Source organism: Macaca mulatta, chromosome 19, assembly GCF_049350105.2.
Source record: "Macaca mulatta isolate MMU2019108-1 chromosome 19, T2T-MMU8v2.0, whole genome shotgun sequence".
NCBI classification, from domain to species: Eukaryota; Metazoa; Chordata; class Mammalia; order Primates; family Cercopithecidae; genus Macaca; species Macaca mulatta.
Genome location: NC_133424.1, coordinates 14036259 through 14055689, shown reverse-complemented (window position 1 = coordinate 14055689; position 19431 = coordinate 14036259). Strand labels below are relative to the sequence as shown.

General features: G+C 46.6%; 1 protein-coding gene and 2 long non-coding RNA genes across 5 annotated transcripts in view; 2 read left to right on the top strand and 1 right to left on the bottom strand.

Moving 5' to 3' along the window:
• Positions 1-7585, bottom strand: part of LOC144336722 (uncharacterized) — a 28440-nt gene extending 20855 nt beyond the window's left edge. Inside the window, exon 1 of the long non-coding RNA XR_013409046.1 lies at positions 4887-7585. This is a non-coding gene — a long non-coding RNA (uncharacterized LOC144336722). The remainder of the gene's footprint in view (positions 1-4886) is intronic.
• The window catches only part of CACNA1A (calcium voltage-gated channel subunit alpha1 A), a 307938-nt gene that overhangs the window by 30018 nt on the left and 258489 nt on the right, over positions 1-19431 (top strand). The gene's annotated exons all lie outside the window — the stretch shown is intronic.
• LOC144336721 (uncharacterized) lies at positions 205-18655 on the top strand. Its single transcript, XR_013409045.1, has 3 exons — positions 205-278; positions 643-2409; positions 18531-18655. It is a non-coding gene; the product is annotated as an uncharacterized LOC144336721 (long non-coding RNA).

Here is a 19431-nt window from a genome sequence, read left to right as displayed (position 1 = left end):
CAAAGGCCCTGAGATAGGGGCATGTGTGACATGTGTGACAGTGAGGAGGCGAGTGTGGCTGAAGGCAGTGAGCAAGAGGGAGAGAGGGAAGGTGCAAGGGTGAAGACAGAGAGGTGATGGGACAGATTGTGGAGGGTCTTATGGGCTGTGGGGAGGACTTTAGCTTTTGCTCTGAGGGAGGTGGGAGCCATGGAGGGCTTTTGAGCAGAGGAGGGACAAGACCTGACTCAGATATTCATAGGCTCCTCTGGCTGCTGTGAAAAGAACAGACTTTGAAGGTTGGAGGCTGGGGGGAGGGGAGGGTGGGGGCAGCAGCCAGGGAATTAGGGAGGAGGCGACAGTATTGGTCCAGGCAGGTAATAGTGGGGGTGGGACCAGGTTGTTGGCTATGGAGATAATGAGTGGCTGGATTCTGGCTATAATTTTTAAATTTTTTTATTGTGATAAAATGAAATTTACCATTGTGAGGTGTGCAATTCCATGGCACTTACTACAGTCACCATATTGTATGACAGTTACCTCTGATTAGTCTCAGAACATCTCATCCCCACTAAAGGAAACCCTGCACCCATTAGTAGTTACTTCCAGTTTCTCCCTTCCCCTAGCTTTTGGAAACTACTAATTCTGGATGTAAGTTGAAAGTTGACCAGTAAGATTTCTAGGCGGACAGGTGGTGAGGGCTCAATGCATTCATGCATGGAAAGCACTCAGGTGGCATATAATAGGTGCTCAAAACTGAAATGGTGATGATGAGTTGGCAGTGATGGTGAGTCCTTCCAGAATCCCTGCTCTAGTGCTAAACTGACCTACCTGGCTGTGTAGAATTCCCACCTGCTGGCCAGGAGGGTGGCAGAACCAGGATCTGTTCTTACTTCCAGTCTGGCCTGGGTTAGGGATGGGGGAGGAATGATCAGAAGGACCAAGCCAGCACCATCCGTTCTGGAACATCATCCAACTCTTGTCCATATTTCCCAGAACTGAGCAGGAAAATGTCCAGGGAGGGACAGTGCAGCTGATGGAAGTCCTGGCAAGCCCTGGCCCCAGCTTCCTGGGCTGCTGTTGCACCAACTAGCGTTTGTTGAACCTTCAGTGTGAGCCAAGATGGCAGCTTCAGAGGAAGAACAAGAAGTGCACAAGTTTCTTTCATGGTTGTGTCCCCACCTCCTAATATAGCCTCATATAAATCCCTGCACTATCTCATTACTGTTTGCCTCTCCCTGAAAAGAGTGTAAAACTACCCCAGTTTTTCCCTATTGTTCACAGTGTGTTTTGGTTTCTAAAGATGAAACTCCTTTGATTATGTTCTGGTTGTAATTTTCTGGCTCCTTTTATTTCTCCCTTACTTGACATATTATTTTCCCTTGTTCCTTCTGCCCCCTGCCTCTGTTGATATTTCTCTTCACTGATATCTAGGTTTTATTCTCAACTCCTACCAAGTTCAGGGTGGTAGAGCTAAAAAGACATGGACCATTTAGTCTTGAATTCAGGTCCCACTTCTGACACCTTGAAAGCTGCTTTACTTTGGGCAAGTCGTATGATCTTCCTGAGGGGGTATCCTTTACCTTGTTCAGCTAATATTTCTTGTTTTTCTCTGGGCACAGAGTAGAGTGTCACTTTCCCCACCTCCCTGAAGTTAGGTATGGCTGCATGATTTGGTTTCATCAATGAGATGTGAGAAGTGACATGAGTCATTCTGGACAGAAGCCTTAAGGGTGAGCATAGGATTCACCATGTTTCCTTTTTCCTGCCTCCACTGTCATGGATGCACAAAGATGGACCCTCTCTCAAAGTAAATGCTGGAGAGAGGATGACATAGATCAGTCCCCATCCCACTTCATAGCATGAGTGGAAAAATAGATCTGGGGTGTGTTCATCCACTGAGATCTGGGGATTGTTTGTTACTGCAGCAGGATGTAGACTAGGCTGACTGTATAGCTCATTATCTGCCTTTTGGGGCTAATATCTAATCACAGTGTCTCCAGGAGGATTATGTAGATGTATATTTTAGGGCTGGATATTCATATTTTCTTATAAGGGCTCAATAGGTTCAGAAATGTCACATGCATGTCAACTTCTGATTAACAAATATTTCTTCCCTTCCACTTTCTTCCTATAGTGCTTCTAATTTTCCTGTTTTTCAATCTTGAATGAAATGTGAAAAAGAATTGTTTGACTTTTCCTTCGAGGAGATTAATAGTTTCTAAAGCTTGGGCATTGATTTAGTCATTCTCAACCTCCTTGTTTCTATGACCTTTTTTTCTCCTTCTCTAGTCACTTAGTGTCTCCTAAGGCATGAAGGAATCTCTGTTTTAACTCATAGCATTGTTTTTTTGAGATGGAGTCTTGCTCTGTTGCCCAGGCTGGAGTGCAGTGGCATGATCTCGGCTCACTGCAACCTCCACCTCCCAGGTGTAAGTGATTCTCCTGCCTCAGCGTCCCAACTAGCTGGGACTACAGGCGCCTGCCACCACTCCCAGCTAGTTTTTGTATTTTTAGTAGAGACGGGGTTTCACTGTATTGGCCAGGCTGGTCTTGAACTCCTGACCTTGTGATCTGTCCGCCCTGGCCTCCCAAAGTGCTGGGATTACAGGCCACCACACCTGGCCAACTTACTGCATTTTTAACTCTTGACATCTTCATCTTCTTTTTGCCACCTGCCCTTTGCCTGTTCCTCCCCTGCCCACCCCACCAGGGAGTTTATAATCAGGTTCTAGAACCTGCAATGTTTTTCTGTTGTTGTCTTCTATCTTCCTTGAGTCTTACGGGAATTGGCCATAGTAGCAAATTAACAAATAGCTCTGAAGCGCCTCAAGCTTGGAGGCATTTCCTTTTGCTCACCTAAGCAAGATCCTGGAGCTGTTGCAAATATCCTGCCCCCTACAGTAAATCTGTCTTCATAGTTGTGAGAGATTCAGTCGGGGTCAGTGAAGACCCGAGCAGGAGATCTTGGCCGAGGCTCCTTGATGTTCTGGCTGCTCTGGGTGTTGTCATATTGATTAAGCTCCTGGGGCTGCTGCCAGCAGCCTCTAGGATTAAATCAATAGAGTTTGCAAAAGTAAAAGGTTCTTTTGGAGACACAGAATATGTGGGTTTATTTTTTAATGATAAAGCTTCAAGGAGAATCTTCATGGATGGCAGAGCCAGTGATGGAAAAGGCGAGGCAGACCCAAATATTTGGGGAAGCGCGGTGGGGAGCAAGTGAGGGAGGTTTCATTGGGAGGCTGGGGCTTTCCAGAAAATCTGTTTAACTGGAGTTGCTAGTGCCGTGGCTCAGAGTTAGAAGTGAAGGTGGAAGATGCAAGAAGGACTGCTGCTGAGATGTAAAGAGAAATGAAGGAGAGGTGGATCCATTTGCTCATTCAATAAACATTTTGACAGGGGGGCCTGCTATGTGCCCGGCACTGGGATGTACATGATGGGGACGTGACAGTGGGCAGGACAGATGTGGTTCCTCCTGGCCCTCCTGGAACTTGTAATAGGAAAAGAAGGCATAAAATAGGAAATAAGCAAATACGGACATAATTACTAATTGTGGTAAGTGTTAGGGAGAAAACCAGCAGGGTGCTGTGTTTGTTTCCTCGGGCTGCCAGGACAAATTGCCATGAACTACATGGCTTCAAACAACAGAAATCTATTGTCGCCCAGTTCTGAAGGCTGGAAAACCAAAATCAAGGCATCAGCAGGGCTGAGCTCCCTTGGACGGTCTAGAGAAGAATGCTTCCTTGATTCTTCCAGTTTCTGGTAGTTGTTGGCATACATTGGCCTGATTGGCTTGTGGCTGCATCACTCCAATCTCTGCCTCTGTCTTCACGTGGCCTTCTCCTCCATGTCTGTGTCTTTTCCTCTTCTCTCTCTCTCTCTTTTTTTTTTTTTTTTTTTTTGAGACAGGGCCTCACTCTGTCACCCAGGCTGGAGTACAGCAGTGCAATCATAGCTCACTGCAACTTCTGCCTCCCAGCATCAAACAATCCTCCCACCTCAGTCTCCTGAGCACCTGGGACTTACAGGCATGCACCACCATACTCAGCTAGTTTTTAAATTTTTGGTAGAGATGGGATCTCACTATGTTGCCCAGACTGATCTTGAACTTCTGGGCTCAAGTGATCCTTCCACCTCAGCCTCCCGAAGTGCTGGGATTACAGGTGTGAGCCACTGCACCTGGCCTCTTCTGTCTCTTATAAGGATCTTTGTCACTAGATTTTGAGCCCATCAGATAATCCAGGACAATCTCATCTTGAGATCTCTAATTTGATTATACTTTCAGAGGCCGTTTTACTAAATAAGGTCATGGCCACAGGCTCTAGAGGCTAAAGCATGGGTTTGATTGCACCACTGCACTTTAAGCTGGGTGACAGAGCAAGGCCCCATCTCTGAAAAATAAAATAAAATAAGAAACCTACTACAGGTCCTCTGGGTAGAGGATAATTAGAAGTACAGAGGTACCATGTAAGTGAAGACCTAAAGGTCGTTAAGCACAGAGCAGAGTGTGAAAAGAATGAGAGAGAGGGAGGAAGAGAATCCCAGGCAGAGGGAACAGCATGTGCAAAGGCCCTGGGGAAGGAACAAGTTCATCATGTTAAAAAACAGCCAGTGTAGCTAGAGCCCAATGAGCAAAGGGACTCACAGGTAGGAAGACACCCAAGAAGTTGGCAGAGACAGGTCACACAAGACCTTCTAGGACAAGTTTTGAAATTGAACTTTATTCTACATGTAATGGGAAGTCTTCAGAGAAGTTTAAGTGAGATGGGACAGAACTGCTTTACTTTAAATATATGTACATATATACATACATATAATATTACATATATAAAGCATATATATGTATACATATATACATATCCATCTATCCATCTATATATTTTTTAGCTGGGCATGGTGGCCCACACCTGTGATCCTAGCACTTTGGGAGGCTGAGATGGGAGGATCACTTGAGCCCAGGAGTTCAAGACCAGCCTGGGCAACACAGGGAGACCCCATCTCTACAAATAAAAATAAAAATTAAAAATTAGCTGGGTGTGGTAGCGTGCACCTGTAGTCCCAGCTACTCAGGAGGCTGAGGTGGGAAGATTGCTGGAGCCCCAAAGGTCAAGGCTCCAGTAAGCCATTATTGTGCCCATGCACTCTAGCCTGGGCAACAGAGTGAGATGCTGTCTCAATAAAATAATTTTTGTATTGAGGTGAAATTCATGCAACATAAGTTAACCATTTTAAAATGAGCAATTCAGTGGCATTCAGCACATTCACAATATTGTACAACCTCCACCTCTTTCTGGTGCCAAAATATTTTCATCACCACCCCTCTGGAAAACCCTGTATCCATGAGGCAGTTGCTCCTCATCCTCCTCTCCCCGTATCCCCCCGACCCCCACCACTCCTGGTAACTACAAATTTGTTTTCTGTTTCTATGGATTTACCTATACTGGCTCTTTCATATAAATGAATTCAGGCACTATGTGACCTTTTGTGTCTGGCTTCTTTCACTTAGCATAATGCCCTGGCTTCTGTCTGGAGAATGAAATGGAGGTCGGAAAGACAGGCAATAGACCACTTTGGAGTCTACTGAGATTGTAGATGTTTCTGTGGGAAGGGACGGTGGCTTGACCTTGGGTGGTGCTGAAGAGGCAATGCTGAGCAAGAGGATTCGAAGTCTAATTTTGGAAGTAGAATTGGTGGGGTCTGATGATACATCAGCTGTAGGGGGAGGAAGATGTAGGAATCAGGAAGGTCTCTTAGGGTAACCTTATCTGACTGAGCTCCTTACTAGGCAGCTGGTGGTACAATTCATGACAAAGGTTAATAGAGGAAGAGACATGGGATTAGGGAGGGAATGGAAGAGTTTGGACCTTGGACACTGTGGTGGTTTGAATCCTGTCCACCAAAAATTCAGATGTATTTGGAACCTCTGAACCTGAGATCTCATTTGAAAGTAGGATCTTTGCAGATGTCATTGAGTCAGGGATTGATATGAGGTCATCCTGGATTACAGTGGACTCGAGAGTGCATGGTAAGTGCCTTTATATGAGAAGGTACAGGGGAGAAAGTCATGTGGCAATAGAAGCAGAGAATGGAGTGCTGCAGCCACAAGCCAAAAGACACGTAGAACCACCAGAAGTGGGAAGAGGCAAGGAAGGATCCTCCCCTAGAGCCTTTGAAGGGAAAGCCCCTAATTTCAGAACCTTGCCTCCAGGATGATGAGAGAATAAATTTCTGTTGTTTTAAGCCACCCAATCTATGACAGTTTGTCATGACTGCCCTAGGAGACTAATATAGACACTCCTATGAGATGCTCTAAGAAGATACAGAATGATATAGCTACAGAATGATAGATAGCTACAGAAGATACAGAATGATATAGCTAAGACCACAGTCTGTAGCAGGGAGGAAATCAAATGGAGAAATGCTCCAACTCCCCCTCCTCTCTGATGTCTTGCTGGTGCCTCCCATTGGCCAAGCCAACCCGGAAGGCAGAAGATGTGGTGGAGGGCAGAGTTGCGGGGCTTGGATGATGCAGTCACAGAAGTCAGCCCTGCCTCTCTACCAGGACACCAAACAGGACAATGAGTGGCTATTTTAGGGAGAAAGGGCTACAAGAGAATGGCAAAATACATCGAAATGCATGCAAGCTCTAGAAAGAGGGTAGAGATAGAGAAAGGGTGATTACCTAGGATTAAGCCCCAGTGAAGACCAATGTTTAGAGATTGGATAGAAAAAGAGGAGCAAAAAGGGAAGATTGAGAAGTAGAGACCAGGAGGATAGGAGGAAAACGAGAACAACATTAAGAAGGGCATGGTCAAGTAATCTGGGCACAGAAAAATGGCCGTATGATTTGGCAGCCTGGGGATCTTTGGCCATCCTCTTTGGAAGAGTTTTGGTTGAGTGATGGGGGCTGGAAACCAGCCTGGGGAGGGTAGGAGAAGAATGTGCAGTGAGGAAGTGGCGGGAACACGTGAAGGCAACTCTTTATGAAGGGGAGTAGAGAAATTGGTTGGTGGCTGAAGGGAAATTTGGAGTCAAGGGTGGAAGTTTTAATGATGGAAAAATATTGATTTCTGTAAATTGGGTCATTCCCATCCATTATACCAATATGCACAGGTGTCTGCTCCTATATAGGATGTTGGGATTCTCAAATGCCCATTTGAGGTTTAGCATCATGAATTTAATGTCACCAGCCCAGATAGTTGATCTCATTCAGGAATGCCCCACCCCCCAGGTATGGGAAAGGCAACTAGTTGACTTCATGCAGGGATGGATTTTTTCCAGGAGGGAAACAGGCAAGAAAGTGCGATGTAATCAACCTATGTAAGGTTGACAAGGCAGGAGAGGGTTCTAAGAAATGGCGGGGTCAGTGGGTTGCAGGACTCGATGGGATGGACGTTGATTTGCATTTAAGGGAGTTAGTGAGCTGGAAGGTGGTTGAAGAGGAGGTGGTTCAGCCAGGCGCTGTGGCTCACGCCTGTAATCCCAGCATTTTGGGAGGCTGAGGTGTGCGGATCACAAGGTCAGGAGATCGAGACCATCCTGGCTAACACAGTGAAACCCTATCTCTACTAGAAATGCAAAAAAAAAAAAAAAAAAAAAAAATTAGGTAGGAGTGGCGGCAGGCACCTGTAGTCCCAGCTATTTTGGAGGCTGAGGCAGGAGAATGGTGTGAACCCGGGAGGCAGAGCTTGCAGTGAGCCAAGATCGCGCCACTGCACTCCAGCCTGGGTGACAGAGCGAGACTCTGTCTCAAAAAAAAAAAAAAAAAAAAAAAAAGAAGGTAGTTCAAGACAAGGATGCTGGAAACAGGTGTTTTGGTGGTGGCTGGTGTAGCTTCTGAGCATGCATAGCTGGAGTGGCTTGGAGGAGACATTGGTTATTGATGAAGAGGTAGGGACATCCTCCAGTGATCAAGGAAGCAGGGGACAAGCATGGACCATGGTCTCTCCACAGGGAAATTGGAGGTCATCAAATGTTAACAGGTTCCATCGGAGTCTTAGCTCCCACCTTCTCTGTTTTCCTGTGGATCTCAGGATCTTGGCTGCTGGTGCTACCTCTGACTTTGGACTTCCCATTGAGCCCAGCAGCACTGGGAGGGACCTTCATGGCATTGGCTGGTTTAAGGAAGACCTTCTTGGCTTTGCTGACTTTCTTGGGAGCCTTCTTGGCTACAACTGCTTTTGAGGGAGCCCTCCTCACCTCACCTGACTTCTTGGGGGCACCTTTTCCACCTTATCTGAGTTGGGAAGGTCTTTGATTCTGTTGCTTTCTTGGGTCCCTTCTCACTGGTTTTTCTGGGGGCCGTGATGGTGGACATCTTCCAGAGCTGGGTTTTCCTTTTGTTCTTGGGAACAAATTTGAGGCTGCCAGTGGCCTCACCTTGGTCTTAGAGTTGATGGTCTGCAGGGAATTTCCAGGTTAAAGGGTTTTTTTGTTTGTTTTGTTTAATTTTGAGACAAGTCTCGCTCTGTCACCCAGACTGGAGTGCAGTGGCACGATCTCGGCTCCCTGCAGCCTCCGCCTCCTGGGTTCAAGCAATTTTCATGCCTCAGCCTCCTAAGTAGCTGGGATGACAAGCACACAGCACCATGCCCAGCTAACTTGTGTATTTTTAGTAGAGACAGGGTTTCACCATGATGGCCAGGCTGGTCTCAAACTCCTGATCTGAAGTGATCCGGCCACCTCGGCCTCCCAAAGAGCTGGGATTACAGGTGTGAGCCACCGTGCCTGACCTCCAGGTTTAAGTTTAAACCATGAAGTAGATGAACTGTGTAGAGAGAGGCCAGGGAACTGGAGGATTTTACTGACCACTGAACAGGGATGTCACTACTGCAGAGAAGAAAAGGACTCCCCGTTGGTAGAGTGAACATATAAAGGAAAGTGGTTGAAAATTGAATCAGGAGACAGAGACCTCACACCACTCAGAGGTCCCTAGAGAACTTTACTGACCTGGAAAAAAAGAGAAACAGGGAGAAAGTCTTCAGTTCTTGTTTGGAATCTGACTCCAAAGCATCCTTACTCCTCACTCTCTTCCCAGAACCCGAGAGTTTGAAAATTGATGAATACTTTTTGTTTAAAACTTGGCTTGTTGTTGCTGTTTTTTTTTTCTTTCTGTTTTCATCAAGAGATCTTTATTTTACTTTTGTGTATTTGTGTTTTCCAGGAGTCACGTTAATTCTTCCATGTTTAAACTTTTTGGCCCAGAGGAATTTATACATTTAAATTATGGATTTAATTTCAGAAGGTATACACACAGACGCACACACACACACTCATCTCACTTTTTAAAAACTGGAAAATGTAGCCCTGTAAATCTCCAGAAAATATCTAATGTGGGCCGTGTACGGTGGCTCACGCCTGTAATCTCAGCACTTTGGGAGGCCGAGGTGGGTGGATCACCTGAGGTCAGGAGTTCGAGACCAGCCTGGCCAACGTGGTAAAAGCCTATCCTCACTAAAAAATAAAAAAATTATCAGGGCGTGGTGGCAGGTGCCTGTAATCCCAACTACTCGGGAGGCTGAGACAGGAGAATCACTTGAACCCAGGAGGCAGAGGCTGCAGTAAGCCGAGATCACCCCACTGCACTCCAGCCTGGGCTACAGAGTGAGACTCTGTCTCCAAAAAAAAAAAAAAGGTCAGTGTGCATCCCCTCTGACACCCAGCAACTTCACATCTTGGAATTTATGCTGCAGGAAAATTATCACAAGTGCACAAGGATGTATGGTGAGATTATTATTATCATTTTGAAAGATAGGGTCTCACCGTGTCACCCAGGCTGGAGTGCAGTGAAGTGATCACAGCTCCCTGCAGCCTCGACCTCCTGGACTTGAGTGATCCTTGTGCCTCAGCCTCCCCAGTAGCTGGGATTATGGGTGTGAGCCACCATTCCTGGCATCCCCCTTTAAAAAAAAGTTTTAATTATGAAAAGAATATGGGCTCATTGTTTTGTGTGGCTTTTAAAACGTCTTAAAAATGTGTAGTGTGTCATTTAGAAGGTGAAAAGCTCTTACGCCATCCCACCTCCCAGAGATAACCTCTGCTAGCAGTTTCGTGTTTGTCTTTCAAATTTTTTTCCACACACATTCTTTGTACTGGCTGCTTCCCCTCCTGGGTTACTCTTCTCCCAGATAGAAACAGGGTTCATTCCCTTGCCTCCTTCAGCTTTTATTAAAACATTATCTTCTCTCTAGCTGGACGCAGTGGCTCACGCCCGTAATCCCAGTGTTTTGGGAGGTGGGGAGGCAGGAGGATCGCTTGAGCCCAGGAGTTTGAGACTAGCCTGGGCAACATAGCAAGACCCCAGCTCTATAAATAAATAAATAAATAATATAAAATGGAAATTTAAAAGAGAGAGGGAGGGACTCTTGAAAACCATCCATATCATGCTTCTCTAAGTGGTTGAGGGCTCAGAGGAGAAAAATCAGCAATTTCATATCATGGAATTTGTTCTGCAGAAAAATTCTCACAAGTGCACGAGGATGTGTGGTCAGATGGTGATGATGATGATGATGATGATGATGATGATTATTATTATTATTGATGAAAGTAGTCGTAGTAGTAGCAGCAGCAGCAGTATTTTAAAAGACAGTCTCGGCTGGGCGTGGTGGCTCACACCTGTAATCCCAGCACTTTGGGAGGTTGAGGTGGGCAGATCACTTGAGGTTAGGAGTTCGAGACCAGTCTGGCCAACATGGTGAAACCCTAACTCCACTAAAAATGCAAAAATTAGCCAGGTGTGGTCTTTGGTGACTGTAATCCCAGCTACTAGGGAGGCTGAGGCACGAGAATAGCTTGAACCCAGGAAATGGAGGCTGCAGTGAGCCAAGATTGTGCCACTGCACTCCATGCACTCCAGCCTGGGTGCTGACCCAGGTTGGGTGCAAGACTCCGTAAAAAAAAAAAAAACAGAGCCTCACTCTGTCGCCCAGGGTAGAGTGCAATGAGTAAAGGCCCACGATGGGAACCCTGAGGAGAGAGTCAAAGGGAAAGAAAAAAAAAAAGCAAAACCAAAATGGGATTTTAAAAATAATCAGGAGCAATTCACATAACAATTAACCATTTTAAAGTGAACAGCTCAGTGGCGTTTAGTGCACTCCAGCTGTTATGTAACCACCACCTCTGTCTAGCTCCAAACATTTTCACCACCCCTAAAGGAGACCTTGTACCCATTAAGCAGTCTCTCCCCTTCTCCCCTCCCCGCCACCTTCCTCCAGCCTCTGGCAACCACCCATCTGCATTCTGTCTCTATGGATTTACCTATTCTAGGTAGTCAACAGGATGAGATAGCCCAAAAGTCCATCCATGGATGAACAGATAAGCAGAGTGTGGTATATCTTCCTCAGATATTAGTCTGCCTTAAAAAGGAATGAAATAACAATCCTTTCTACAACACAGATGAACCTCAAAAATAGGATGTGGCCGGGCACGGTGGCTTACGCCTGTAATCCCAGCACTTCGGGAGGCTGGGGTGGGCAGATCGTTTGAGTCCAGGTATTCAAGACCACCCTGGCTAACATAGCAAAACCCCATCTCTACAAAAAAATTTGCAAAAAACTAGCCAGGTGTGATGACATGTCCCTGTAGTCCCAGCTATTCAGGAGACTGAAGCAAGAGGATCGAATAGGCCCAGGAGGCCGAGGCTACAGCGAGCCAATATCGTGGCACTGCACTCCAGCCTAGGCAACAGAGTGAGACCCTATCTCAAAAACAAAACAAAACAAAACAAAACAGAAAAGTTGATGCTGAGTGAAAGAAGCCAGACACAAAAGGCAACATCGTGTATAATTCCATTTACATGAAACGTCCAGTGAAGATTTTTTTTGGCAACATGTATTTTGAGTCTAATATTCAGTGAGTGGACCACACACATCCACTGCAGTATATTCTTGGAAACGTTTCAGATTTGAGAGAAGGTCTGTTCAGTTATGATGACGGTAGGTGTTGTCCCTTCCTTCCCTCCTTGAAGAAAAGAGATTAAGCCTGGGTGCGGTGGCTCACACCTGTAATCCCAGCACTTTGGGAGGCCGAGGTGGGTGGATCACTTGAGGTCAGGAGTTCAAGACTAGCTTGGCCAACATGGTGAAACCCTGTCTCTACCAAAAAATACAAAAAAATTAGCCAGATATGGTGCTGCACGCCTGTAATCCCAGCTACTCGGGAGGCTGAGGCAGGAGAATTGCTCGCACCCAGGAGGTGGAGGCTGCAGTCAACCGAGATCGCACTATTGCACTGTAGCCTGGACGGCAGAGCAAGACTCCGTCTCGAAAAGAAAAAAAAAGAAAAGAAAAGTAAAGAAACCAAAAGAAAAGGAAAGAAAAGAAAAGGAACCAAGACCTAGAAAGGCAAAAATAGGAAAAGTTATTTACTATTAGCAGCAATTGTCGTAAAATAATGAACATTTATTGCATGATTACAATGAGATGAATTGTATCCTGTTTTTATAAGCACATTAAGTTTTCTTTTTTTAAAAAAATGTATTTATTTATTTTAAGAGATAGGGTCTTGCTCTGTTGCCCAAACTGGAGTGCCATGGTCTGATCATAGCACAATGCAGCTTCAAACTCCTGGGTTCAAGCAATCTTCCTGCCTCAGTCTCTCGAGTAGCTAGGACTACAGGCATGTGCCAACATGCCTAGCTAGTTTTAGTATTTTTGTAGAGACAGGATCTTGCTGTGTTGCCCAGGCTGGCCTCAAACTCCTGACCTCAAGCAATCCTCTGCCTTGACCTCCCAAAGGGCTGAGATGATAGGCATCAGCCACTGCGTTTGGCCCACATTAAATTTTCTAGTCATCACAGGAACTAAAGTAAACAATATAAAACACTCATTTATTGAGCACTTACTATATGCAGGGCCCTGTAATAGATTACGGTGTGTATCAACTCGTTCCATTCTCACACAACTTATGAGGTTGGTGCTATTTCCTACCTTTTACATATGAGGAAACTGAGGCTTAGAGAAGGAAACTGCCTTGCTCAAGGTCAAAGCCACGTCTGATCCCCAAATCCTTTCAACTCCTCTATGCTACTATTTTTTAATGCCGATATTGCCACTGTTCTGAGCAGAAGCATGACTTAGCAGCCCTGAGTAGACTTCTCATTTCAGAACCAAAGTGTTGGACATTCTTGGATAATATGAAAAAACAAATGACACACAAACCTATCTGATACTCAGTTTTTAATTTTCTCTTCATTTGATTCTCCTGATGACATGATTAATCTTTTTCGCCTATACCCTGTAAGTGAAATGTAGGTCTTTGCAGATGTCTCAGAGAGTGTTAATACTTGCTGCTGGGTTTGTTTTCTCTCCCTGGGGCTTCCCATCCCTGGGTGCAAGTGAAATTAAACTTGTGCCTCTGCCGCTGGCCGTGGTGCTGAAAACATCCCGGGCGGCGCTAGGATTGCCCTTGTTTGCACGCCATCCCTGCTAAGAGGCTTGGGCTGATCAACGAGAGGAGAGATCTTTTCCAGGCTTCGTTTTGGTTAGAACTGTGTGTCGAAGAGTTTGAAGCCCATGTCTGGGAACTGGAGACTGTTTGGATTATTGGAAGTTGAAATAGTCATTAATAATTCCTACTTGAGTTGGGCTTATGAGGGTGTGGACTAGCATGCAATGGTTGGCCTTTACTAAGTTGTGGCAGTTGGTTGGGACTTGGGTGAGGTGTAACCCATTTGGTCTAATCCGTATGGTTAGGGCCCCAGGTGCACTTGTATTTTATTTTTTTAAATAAAGGCAAAATCATTCATCTTTTAACCAGGGTAGCTCCTGAGTGGTCTTTGGGGACCACCAGCTTAAAAGTGTAGACTGTGGACTCGTAATCCCAGCACTTTGAAAGGCCAAGGTGAGAGGATTGCTTGAGCCCAGGAGTTCAAGACCGGCCTGGGCAACATGGTGAGACCCTCATCTCTACAAAAATGTTAAAAATTAGCTAGGTGTGTTGGCATGCACCTGTAGTCCCAGCTACTCAGGAGGCTGAAGTGGGTGGATCGCTTGAGCCTGGGAGATCAAGGCTACAATGAGTTGTGATCATGCCACTGCATTTCAACCTGGGCAATAGAGCAAGACCCTGACCAAAAAAAAAAAAAAAAGGCATAGACTGTGGAGTTGGGCAGACCTGGGTGTGAGCCCGAACTCTGCCAGTACCTCCTATGTGACCTTGAGCAATTTGTTTAATCTCTCTGAGCCTGGATTTTCTTATGTGGAAAATGGGGCTTACCACAGAACCCACCTTGTTGCAAGGAATTAACTGAAACAAGATGCTTACCATTGTATCTGCCCAAAGAAGCACTTGGAAACAAGGCAGCTGTAATTATGGTTGCTGTGCTTGTTAATGGCCCCATAATAGTTGATCATATTGCAGAGTGAAATTGGGGCCTGTGTTTAGTGGACCAAGGAATATGTCTTAAACCCATATGTCTAGGGTCCCGGTACCCCCTACTCTTTTCCTGGTGATTGTGATGAGCATGGAACTAACATGAAAATAAGGTCTGTTTGGATTCTTCCCACAAGCTCAATGACCTGGTTGACTGCTACAAGTATCTGTTTTCTTACAACCCACCCATCAGCAGCCCCCATAGTGGAAACAAGGTCACAAAGAGTTGACAAACCTGATTTGATTTTCACACCAACCACAGGAGGTTTGAAATGAGATGAGGGTGAAGGGCACCACAGAGGGCTGCAAGGATTACTTGGACACTGCAATGTCTTGCTAAGGGATGGGAGCCATCAGCCATGCCCACTTTGAGAATTTTCCTTGATGTCCTGAATCCCAAGAGCAAGGTCCTGTTCACAGATGCAAGCCGTCCTTCTTCCCTACGCAGAATCGCTTGGTCTTTTCCAGGGTCACATACCTCTCTCCCGGGCCTCTGCAGGTCCTGATCAATTTCGTTGTGTATCGAGCTCTGTATCTCCTCACCTGCCTGCAGGGCTGTCTGCTATCCTGACTTCCGAGAGCCATTTCGGGAGCCAGCTTTTCCTTCCATCAGGGATGCTTCTCTTCTTTCAGCCCCTGCCCCCCTTTGGCCTCCTAGGATAGCTGATTTTTCTGGATCCCGCTGACACAGGTGCTTTCTCTCTGAGCCAATCAGGAAGCAGAAAGGCTCAGCTCAGCTAACAGAGGCATTGCTCACCGCAGCTGTGAGTTAGAACTCAGGCTTTCTAAATCGGGAGGATCAGGCATGACTTGAGGTCGGGCTGAGAAAGCCTCGCCACCCCCTAACTCGACTACCCAGTGCAACCTTTGACTTCTGCCTAGGGCGAGGCATCTCTTACCACACCAAGAACTCGGCAGCCCATCTTTCTTTCATCTGGGCACGAAGTACATCATTGCATATTTCAGGGGGTTTCACTGTGTCCTTAACATGCTCATGGAGACTTGGCTTGAGATGAGGTCAGGGTTTATAGGCAGGAGGACCCATCCCCCCTTTCTTCATTTCCTCCACCGGTGATTTTTGTTTTGTTTTGCTTTGTTTTTGAGACGGAGTCTCGTTCTGTTATCCAGGCTGGAGTGCAGTGGCGTGATCTCGGCTCACTGCAAACTCCACTTCCCGGGTTCAGGTGATTCTCCTGGCTCAGCCTCCCGAGTAGCTGAGATTACAGGCATCTCCCACTATGCCCAGCTAATTTTTGTATTTTTAGTAGAGATGGGGTTTCACCATGTTGACCATGCTGGTCTCGAACTCCTGACCTCTGGCTGATCCGCCTGCCTCGGCCTCCCAAAGTACTGGGATTACAGGTGTGAGCCACCATGCCAGACCCTTCAACCGGTGTTTTTTGGAACATCTACTATATAGTGAATGCTCTCCTGGGCACAGAGAATGAAGCAATGAACAAAGTAGACAAAAAGTCCCCACGTGCATAGAGCGTGCAGTCTCGTGGGAGAGACAGGGAACAAGATAAAGAAGGGAAAAAATAGCAGATGCTTGTCTGGGGACGGGAAATAAAGAAAAAAATAAGCAGGCAAAGGGGTTTGATGGATATGACCTTTGAGTAAAGGCCTAAAGGAAGTGAGGGAGGGAGTCATGTGGATGTCTGAGGAAAGAGTATTCCAGGAGAATGAACAGCAGGTGCAAAGGTCCCTGGGTAGAAATGTGCTTGGGGAGTTTGGGGAATAAAGGGGAGGCCGATGTTGCTGGAGCTGAGTGACTAAGGGAGAGAATAGAGGAGATGAGGGGAGGGAGGTAATGGGAGCAGGTCATGCACCTTGCTGGTGCTGGGAGGACTTTGTTTTTGCTTTTGAGTGAGATGGGATCCATGGGAAGGCTTTGAATACTTCCACATGCGTTAGGCTGAAATTTTCTTTTCTGCTTTTGTCTCATTCCAACATTGCTCTTATATCTTCAAAATCTTGGGTTTCTTCTTAGGCTCTTTACCCAAGTGGGAGCAGAAGGCTGGTACCCAGGGCTCTTCAGTTCTCCCCCTGGGGTCAGAATGTGGAGGAGAAAGCTTGGAGGAGAAAGAGGAACCCCCACCTCTTTCTGGATGACTCAAAACCGCAATTACCTGAGCTCCTCCTTCTACCCCTGAAATAGAGGCACTTAGCACTTCCTAAACTTCCCGGTGCACACAAATCCCCTGGCGATCTTTTTAAATGCAGATTCTGACTCAGCAGGTGGATGCGGGGCCTGAGGCTGCATTCCTAACAGGTGCTGGTTCTGGGACCACACTTTGAGTAGCAAGGGTCTAAGGTCTTTGTTGCAGATGTCCATCTGGGGCATGTCTGTGGACACTTGCTGGTGTGGGGGTGAGCAGAGGGAGAGGGGATGATGTTGGAGAAGCAGTGTGAGTATCTGTGTTTTACAAGAAGTAAGAAAATGAAGCAAGGTGGGAGATAAGAACCTCTTTCTTTTTGCCTATGTGCTAAGGTTTCATTGCCATACCCAGAGCGCCCTGGATCTGAAATCCAGGCGACACTGACTGGTTGAAACCCTGATGTTGCAGCCCATGAAAGTGCTGCATGCTGCATGGCGGCCTTCTGGGACTCTTCCTGGAACCTTCAATGCCGGAGCCGATCCAAAGGAAGTCACATCCCTGCCATTGAGGGGCAGGAGGCCAGGGAACCGGAGGAGTGGGATGGTAGAAGCGCGTGTAAGGAGACTGAGTTGGCAGGGAGAGGAAGCGAAGTCAGCTTCAAATCATAGTGAGAGGAGACCAGGGAAGGGCTTGGCGTTGCTGCTCTGTGTACAAATATTGTCTCTTATTTTCCGGGCTGCAGGGTGAGGCAGAGTGGAGTATTTGTGCAACACGGCCCAGCTTTGTTCTCTGGGCTCCTAATGCCTGTCAGCTCGGAGGCAGAAAGCCAATCAGAGATGGTCGTCGGCAAGGCCAGCTTTTGTTGGCTCCCCAAATTGCCCTGAGTCTCAGATTTTGCTTTTCAGAGTGTGCGTGGAGCTCGCCTTCAGCTGCTTTCAGCTGGAGGCAGAAGCTGAAGCTGGTGACAAAAGGAGGCCTGGTTTTCCTGGCTTTCCGAGAGTTGACGGAGGGGGTTTCTGTTTCACACTCCGTTTTCCCACCTGGAAAGCGGGTTCCACTCTCCCTCCGGCCTGGAAGGGATGGTTGTATGGTGCTTCCAAAATGCCAAACCTAACTCCAGGGCAGAAGAGGAGACTGAAACCAATTAATTTTCCAAAGGATAGAGCTAGGAGGAGGGGAGAGGTTTAGCATGGTCAAGTTCCCCAAGATGCACTAATTGATCTCCCTACGGAACACGGGATTTCAGTGCCCCCAGGGGACACTCAGCAATGTTTAGAGACCACTTGAGGTTGTCATCACTGGACAGGAGGGGATGCTACTGGCATCTAGCCCAGGGATACTGTTGAACGTACTGCAGTGCCCAGACAGCCCCACCAAGGAGAACGATCCACCCCTAAACCTAGTGCTGAGGTTGGGAAAACCTGCTTCAGAGTAACCAACACCCTATGGCTTTTCCACTCAAGCAGCCCCTTCTCCAATGCCTACACCTCCTTCTCAGAGATTGCCAGATCCATACGCCTGTTGGAGTGGCGCACTTCTGAGGGGTGTGGCAGGGGGACAGTGGATATTCCCATTCACCGGCTGATCAGCAGGTCAGGAGCTAATATGAAATGAACAGGATAGACCCTCCCTACCTGCCCTGCAGATCCTCTGGTGGGACACTAGGGAGGGAGGCCTCCTCGACCCAGATGACAGTTCCCAGGATGCAGGGGGGAGTTTACCTGTGCAAACTGGAGAGAATGCAAATGGGGCACATAGAGATATGGACGTGGACGACCCCTCGCCTGCCTCGGGTCTTGGAAGAGCAGATTCTCAGAGGTCTGCCCTGATTACTGTAATTTTTTTTTTAATTGAGGTAAAATTAATATAATACAATTAACCATTTTAAAGTGGCATTTAGAGCTGGGCACTGTGATTCATGCCTGTAATCCCAGCACTTTGGGAGGCTGAGGAAGGAAGGTTGCCCAGGAGTTCAAGACCACCCTGGGCAACAAAGTAAGACTCCATCTCTTAAAAAAAAAAAAATTAGATACACGCGGTGGCATGCACTTATAGTCCCAGCTACTCAGGAGGCTGAGGCAGGAGGATTGTTTGAGCCTAGGAATTCAAGGCTGCAGTGAGCTGTGATCATGCTACTGCACCCCAGCCTGGGTGACGGAGCAAAATCATGTTTCTTTAAAAAAATAAAAATAAACAAAAAAAGAAAGGAGAGGGGAGGGAGAGGCATTTGGTACATTCACAATGTTGTGTAACTATCACCTTCATCTAGTTCAAAAACATTAAGCAGTCACTCCCATTTCCCTTCCCATTCCCCAGGAACAGCAAATCTGCTGTCTGCCTCTGGATGTGCCTATTAGGGACATTTTATATACATGGAATCATACAATATGGGGTATTTTATGTCTGCTTCTTTCACTTGGCGTAATGCTTTCGAGGTTCATTCCTCCTTTTTTTTTCTTTCTTTCTTTCTTTTTTTTTTTCTTTGAGACAGAGCTTTGCTTTTGTTGTCCAGGCTGGAATGCAATGGCACAATCTCGGCTCACCACAACCTCCGCCTCCCGAGTTCAAGCGATCCTCCTGCCTCAGCCTGCTGAGTAGCTAGGATTACAGGCATGCGCCACCACGCTCAGCTAATTTTGTATTTTTTTCAGTAGAGACGGGGTTCCCCCATGTTGGTCAGGCTGGTCTTGAACTAAGAACCTCAGGTGATCCGCCTGCCTTGGCCTCCCAAAGTACTGGGATTACAGGTGTGAGCCACCATGCCCGGCCTACTTCATTCCTTTTTCTGGCTGAATACTCTTCACTTCTATGGGTAGACCACATTTGTTTATCCATTCATCCATTGATGAAATTTAGGTTGTTTCCGTCTTTCGGCTATTGTGAATAGTGCTGCTGTGAACATTTGTGTATGAGTGTTTGTTGGAGTACCTGTCTTACCATCCTTTCCTGTTTATACCTTGGAATGGAGTTACTGTGTCACATG